The sequence below is a fragment of the Penaeus monodon genome, chromosome 14 (assembly GCF_015228065.2).
Source record: "Penaeus monodon isolate SGIC_2016 chromosome 14, NSTDA_Pmon_1, whole genome shotgun sequence".
Taxonomy (NCBI): domain Eukaryota; kingdom Metazoa; phylum Arthropoda; class Malacostraca; order Decapoda; family Penaeidae; genus Penaeus; species Penaeus monodon.
This window is the reverse complement of record NC_051399.1, coordinates 14,549,050-14,556,549: the sequence shown is the minus strand read 5'-3', so window position 1 is coordinate 14,556,549 and position 7,500 is coordinate 14,549,050. Positions and strand designations below refer to the sequence as shown.

The window sequence follows — 7,500 nt, the reverse complement described above, 5'->3', positions numbered from 1 at the left end:
CATGATAGACTATGCAAGCCCAGTTCTTAGTATGTTGCCACCAAGTGCCCTCAAACCCCTTAAAGTTTTACAGAACAAGGCCATGAGAATTATACTTGGATGCCCAATGACTGCCAAAGTTCTTGTCATGAGGAAAGAGCTAGACCTCCTCCTCATTTTTAGTGATATAAAAGTTTTTTTACCAGCCAAATGATATTCTTATAAAGTGATAATAACACAACCCTTCAGGCATGTATATAACACTAATGTATGACTAAAAGCCCTCTACACAGATAGAAGCACAGCCAGTTGGATAGATATTTTGGTATCTTGCCCTGGCTTTTTGCAGGGCATGTATACTGTTCTGTAAATAAATGTTATCAAATCAAAGAATGGCTAGTGTTGTTATATCGGGGTCCCCCTTTCCGATGTAGATATGGGGGATAAAAGTTTTACCTCGCAAGGACATGCTGCAAGTGGATCCCATAAGAGAGAATGAAGTGAAGGAAGTGTGGACATGAGTGACAGTGAGAATGGATGCGAAAAACGAAGAGGGAACCGAAGCAGGAAATCAACATGTTGCCTATGTGAATGGCAGGAAACGATTGTTATTCCCGCAGGAATGCGCCATGAGTTTCCTGGAGAAATAAAGGCGGTCCATGGAACTGGGCCAGACCACCGTGATTTCGAGCCACTTATGAAGGAAGGCAGAGGGAGGCCGTATCTCATGGTACGGGCAGGCGAGGCGGAGCAGATCCTGACGACTCAGGAATACAAAGGGGCAGTGATGATTGTCCCACGGGCTGGGGAAAAACTCATTAAAGTGATAATTTTTCGATACCCGACCATACTGGACCCAGACTTTCTGTTGGACGATGACAGATTTGAGTGGGTGAAGAAAACGCGTTCAGGGGCGAGGAGCGAAGTCAGCTCGTTGCCCTCCTGAAAGGGGAAGTACCAGAGAGGCTATTCATCTCTGGAGTGCCTTAAGTGTTGCCGATGGGGCCACCAGTCATGGACCTGTCAGCAGGATGCTCGATGTAGGTTCTGCGGTAGAAAGCATGATTCCAGGATCTGCCGAGCCAAAATTGAAAAGGGAGAAAGGGTTAAGCCTTGTTGCTGCAACTATGGAGGACCCCACAATGTCGGAAAAAGGCCTGGCCACCTCGCAGGCAGAGGTGCAGGGAGGCTACAACTACAGTCCTCAACGCTTGGCTGCAGGGGCCACCGCGTGTGGCGTCGTCGTCAAAGGGAAGCGATCAACCTCAAGACGACCGACAGGTGCTGGGAGTGAAGGAGGTGAAGGAAGTGCCGCGGAGTAGTGATGCGGATTTTTCTAGGAAGGAAGTATCGGCAATCACCCGGATGCTGCAGACACTGATGAAGAGAATGGATGGAATTGAACAAAATATTGGCACAATTTATTGACAGAAAAACCGAGGAACAGAAACAGGGAGAGGAGGCTGTCACAGACCCCCTCCCCCCAAGACGTAGGGATGAAATATGGAAATGTTAGTAGTCCTGCGGAGGAACAAAGTGAGAAAAAAAATCAGGGAAAGATCAGGAGAAAGAAAGCCTCTTGAAAAAATGAAAAGCCGAGAAATGTTGGAGAAACATAAGGACGCGATACAGGACTGATGGAGCCTCTCTTGAAACAACGAAATAAGACATATAGAGTAACACAGAAAAGTGTCACCCAGATGCACACTGAGGGCATTCACACTTTAACATTTGTTTATGCATAGTTTCGCACTTCTTGACATGAGTAATTGTGTTTGGCCTGGCTCAAAGCCTCTCAGGAAAGCGCGAACAGAACACAGTTGACAGCCTAAGCGTGTCTTAACCATAGATATCTGTTCATTGGATTAGATCCAGTGGAGATGTGTGTCTCATTTGTTGACATACCTATGTGTTGTATATGAAATGTGAGCCCACATAGGGACTTATTAAGATAGGGATGAAGATAACGTCACCTCATCTTTTTGAGATGTAACCTTTTGTTTCAATAAACAAAAGGTTTTAAAAAAATCCCTTTCTTCCCCTCTTCCTCTCCCTCCCTCCCTCCCTCCCTCTCTCTCTCTCTCTCTCTCTCTCTCTCTCTCTCTCTCTCTCTCTCTCTCTCTCTCTCTCTCTCTCTCTCTCTCTCCGGGAAATGGTATTATTCCTCCTAGTCCTTTTAGAGAACATGGAATTTAACTTTCTTTATAACAAATATGTTGGCTATCGTTTGCCTTTTATATTCATTGCACAAAAAATAGCATCCTGCCAATATTTCGCATGACGTCGAAGACAATGATGTTGGTACACTGTTCTATCAATCAGAAATCATGTGAATATGAAAAGATGAGAAGACGAAGAAAACAGATTAATAATCTAATTCTGCCAATGGACTGCGTTTTTCCTTTACTCGTCCTTGAAATAATCTGGTAACACCTTTGCCACAGTCCGGTCTTTGCTTTGGGTTTCCATGGCAGCGTATCAGAGAATTTCCTGCCGTTACGTAGAGTTTGCCCCTGGTCATGGCAGAGCGAGATGGGCTGCGCAGACTGCCATGGGCCGACCTACTGATCCCTCACACACGTGAGATTATCTGCAGTGTGGTATTTGATTTGTATTGTGTGTTCTGTTCATTCACAATCGTTGCATTGTATTCCCGTACCGCGAATCTTCCTGTTTTTGTCTCTCCTAAACGACATACAACCTAAATGTGTAGCTGTGTTGTACATTCAGCAAAGAACAGTTTATGGACTTCGTACATACATATGCATATACGCACACATGTCAGCCAGGATTGCCCCCATTAAGAGCAGGATGCAACGCCTTGCTGGTGCGCAGGCAACCTCCCCCGTCTCCTTCCTCTTCGCTGGTCCTAATGCAAGCTCGCCCAGAGTAGTCTTCCCCGGCAAGTGACACGAAGCTCCGCTATCTACTGCTCGATCGGGCGATAAGATTTCCTGGTGTAAGATAAGCCCAGCTCCCTCGCTTCCCTCCGTCTCCTCACTCTTCCATTTCATCGGCGTTTTTCATGGGAACCTTTTCTTCTAAATGCCCGGAATTTGTACCTTCATTTAAATTACTTGTCCGGTGACTTTTTGATATCCATTGTCAGACATTTCGTTATTAACTAAAAAACTCTTCAACCAGGCCACCTGCATATCTACTGTACCTACAGTCTTATAGTTGCATGCTGTTCATATTCTCTGTATCCACACATATATTCGTATGTGTGCATAAACTATGAATTTAGAATATTCTGTGACTGTCACATCAGCATCCAAGAACTCGAGAAAGCGCAATTTCGAAACTGTCAGAAGAAAATTAAAATATAGGTACGAAAAGTACAACATTTATAAAATGTGCCTGGTAAAGGAATCACTTCCATGGGCAAAGGATTACAATGGAATATTTTCCACTGGATCGATAATGACCAGGATACAACGGGAAGGTAAAGAGTGACAGATCCAGTCCAAACAGACCAGTGGACTTCAGCTGTGCCGCCACACCACATATGAGAACGAGGGACAGCTGTGCTAGAGTGTTACAGCTTAACTAATGTCAGTATACCATATCAATATCAGCATGTGTGCAACAGCGATGAAAACACGCAAGATATACCTAGTGTTCCACGGTGAACATTAACACAAACCTGTGCACAAATATAAAACGCATCTTAGCCAAAATGATAAAAAGGTTAACCATCTGAAGATATGTCTACTCTGACTCGAATCGTCACAGATTATTGTTTGTTATCACTGCTGCGATTTCCTTGCACGCTGTGTCATACACATGCGCGCGCACAATCCCCCTGCGTAATAAAAGATATTAAATGCCTTTACTCTCGATAGGTTACAGCAAGTAAAAAAAAGCAATTGTGTAGCCTCTCTCCCTCCCTTCCCCCCCCCCTCTCTCTCTCTCTCTCTCTCTCTCCTCTCTCTCTCTCTCTCTCTCTCTCTCTCTCTCTCTCTCTCTCTCTCTCTCTCTCTCTCTCTCTCTCTCTCTCTCTCTTCTCTCTCTCTCTCTCTCTCCTCTCTCTCTTCTCTCTCCTCCCCTCTCTCTCTCTCCCTCTCTCTCCTCTCCTCTCCTCCTCTCTCTCCTTTCCTCTCTCCTTCCTTTCTTCTCCTTCCTTCCTCTTCCTTCCTTCCTTCTTTCCTTCCTTCCTTCCCTCCCTCTCTCCGTCCCTCCCTCCATCCATCCATCTATCCCTCTCTATCTCTATCTCTATCTCTTTCTCCCACACTCACACTCATACTCAATCACACTCACTCACACACACACACACACACACACACACACACACACACACACACACACACACACACACACAACACACACACACACACACAAACACACACACACACACACATCATTGTGATGCATATATATACATATTCATATACTTCTCATATACCAAAAAACATATCTTAAAGCAAGCACATATATTTACAGTGTAATGATTCCGTGGAGCATGTAATTGCCAAGAATTAATTAATGAATTCTATTTGGAACACAACTAACGCGGAGAGAGTATATATACTTCTGCGTCCGCACTTGCTCCTCGAGGACGGCGCGAAGGGCCGACCAGGGCAGAAACACAGGCGGAGCACAGAGGACAGATTTTTGTAGAAGAATGAAGAGCAATAAAAGGTTAGGACTAGACGACCACATGAGGCGAGGGGATCTAGGAGCATCACCCGGTGTCAGTGACCGCGGTGCCCAAGGCCGTTCGCTGGTGCCTGGATGGAGGGCTATCTCGGGATAAGGGCTCCGGGTCTCCTTCGGTGTTATAGGGGCAGCTGTGCACCATGCCCGTGTGTCTTTCTGGCTGTGTGTCTGTCTCTGTCTGTCTGTCTGTCTGTCTGTCTGTCTGTCTGTCTGTCTGTCTGTCTGTCTGTCTGTCTACCTCGCTCTCTCTTACTCACTCTTTCACTCTCACTCACAAACTCTCACTCAATATCACTCCCTCTCACTATCTCACTTACTCTTACGCCCTCCCTACTTTTCACTCACTCACTTATTCACTCACTCTCTCCCTCCCTCCCCTTCCTCCGCCCTTTCCCTTTTCCTCTTCCTCTCTCTCTCTCTCTCTCTTCCCTTCCCCCTCTCACTCAACGCTCTCCCTCTCATCTTCCACCTCCCCCCCCCCACACACACCGGCTCCTACTTTCACTCTTTCTCGTTGTTTATAATGATTCCCCGGCTTCCCTCCCTGGTGTGGTGTGGCTCTGCGTGTGATCAAGACGCCAACTCAAGGTTGACAGCGCTTAACGCGTAGTAGTTGCTGAGTGTGGCGTGGCGAGGGGAGGACTCAAGAGGAAGACATCTAAAAATAAACTTAGGGAGTCATTGTTCCGCGTGTTGCCGTCTACGTGCATACTGACTGACAAGAAAGAAGCCCAGTTAAAGAGAGGGACGAGAGGGATGTCGTTGCGCAAAGCAGCGGACGTTATCGCTCGTCCAAGTGCTGGAGATAACGGGGAAGACGGTGGCGAATGTTAACGAGACATAACTAAGAAGGCATAGACAAGGGGGCGGGGTACGAACGGCAATCGGGGAAGGAGGGGGGGGGGGGTAGAAGCGAAGGTCATAAACAAGTATTTTGTTTAACATGAGTATAAGAGAATTTTAAATCATGCGGTTTGAAGGTGGTCGTGTGTATGTGTATCTGTGTGTGTGTATATGTGTGTTTGTGTGTGTGTGTGTGTTCATGAATATACGTATGTATGTGCATATATATGTACATGTAAAAGTATATGTATATGTATATATGTATGTGTGAACACACACACACACACACACACACACACACACACACACACACACACACACACACACACACACACACACACACACACACACACACACACACACACACACAAGCATCAAACTGTGAGTGAGGATTGACCACCAGATATAATTGAGGATCATCCGCTTGATCCGTTGAATGTTACTGTGTTGGATTAATTCAGTGAACATGAACAGGAAAAAAAAAAAGAAAAATGAAAAAAGAAAGAAAAAAAGATCGACGAATTTAGGCCCAAACAATTTTGCGTTTTCTGAAGATTTCTCTCTTTTGTCTTTTTTTCCATTAATCTCAACGGAAGTATTCAGCCAACAGAACCTGAATTCGCTGGGTCCAGGGCAACTTTTTCCCTAAAAATCTTGATTTCTTACTGCAATGCGTCCCAATGCCATACACTATCGTATCTGATTCGAGGATTTAGCATCTCTCAGTTTCAACATTCCACTCGTCAGGTAACTTCCTCTTCCATCACTTTTATTACGTTGTTGCTTGATTGCGTTAGTCCCGCCACCTAACAACAATGGCGGCGTTGGCAATACCGTGGGTGGCAGGGTGGAAGAGAGGATCAAGCGGCTAGTCCTCAATTATATGTGTTGGTCAATCCTCACTCCCGCTTAACTGGCGGATTCTCTCTCTCGGTCTTAAACAACACACATGAATGTAAAAAATATAGTGATATATATTTTCATTAAATTCCTGAATTCATTTATTCACAAATTTCTAATTTCAAACTCAACATTCGCGGGTCTAGCAGTTTTTCAAAATGAGATTAAGTAATTTTTTTTCAGGATTTATGTAATTGATTTAAATTAAATGGCCCACAACACAACCACCTAACGGTTGCTTTGAAAAAAAAAGACTCACTGCATTCATCACAACGAACTGAGCTGAAACGACATCCTAAATGTGCAAGATAAAATCACTTTCGCATCCTCCTCCGACTACGAGGGTAAACGAATTTTTAAGCAACAAGAAAATTCAAAAATAAACACCTCACTTCATCTGCGTTTTAAACGGTAGCCTACCTCTTGAACTAGTTCCTTGATCCAGTTCCTGTGCAGCAGTATTTGTTGCATGAAGAGAGTGTCACCACAATAGCTATGCTTTCCCTTGACTTCCGAAATAATTTTAGAAAAGTTGTTGGAGTAAAATACAGACAAGAGGCACTCTCGCCCAGCCAAACAAATTCGTTTCCCTTATTTAAATACGCTGGTACTTAAACAAGCTTTTAAACACATAACAAGCACGGACAACTATCCCCTTACCTGAAGATACATCAGCATTAAAGCATTATTTTATCCAAAACACAAGCTTATGACTCATCTAATTACGCAAATATCCCCACAGCTTAAATAAATCTGTGAATATACTACCATATAGAGACACCACACACACGCGCGCGCGCTCACACACACACACGCGCGCGCGCTCACACACACACACACACACACACACACACACCACACACACAACACACACACACACACACACACACACACACACCGCACACACACACACACACACACACACACACACTTAAAAGAGAGAGAGAGAGAGAGAGAGAGAGAGAGAGAGAGAGAGAGAGGAGAGAGAGAGAGAGAGAGAGGGGAGAGAGAGAGAGAGAGAGAGAGAGAGAGAGAGAGAGAGAGAGAGAGAGAGGGAGAGAGGAGAGGGAGAGAGGAGAGGAGAGGGAGAGGGAGAGAGAGAGAGAGAGAGAGAGG

At 45.0% G+C, this 7,500-nt stretch overlaps 1 long non-coding RNA gene across 1 annotated transcript in view; it reads right to left on the bottom strand.

Moving 5' to 3' along the window:
• Positions 1 to 7,500, bottom strand: part of LOC119580910 — a 48,425-nt gene that overhangs the window by 5,668 nt on the left and 35,257 nt on the right. The gene's annotated exons all lie outside the window — the stretch shown is intronic.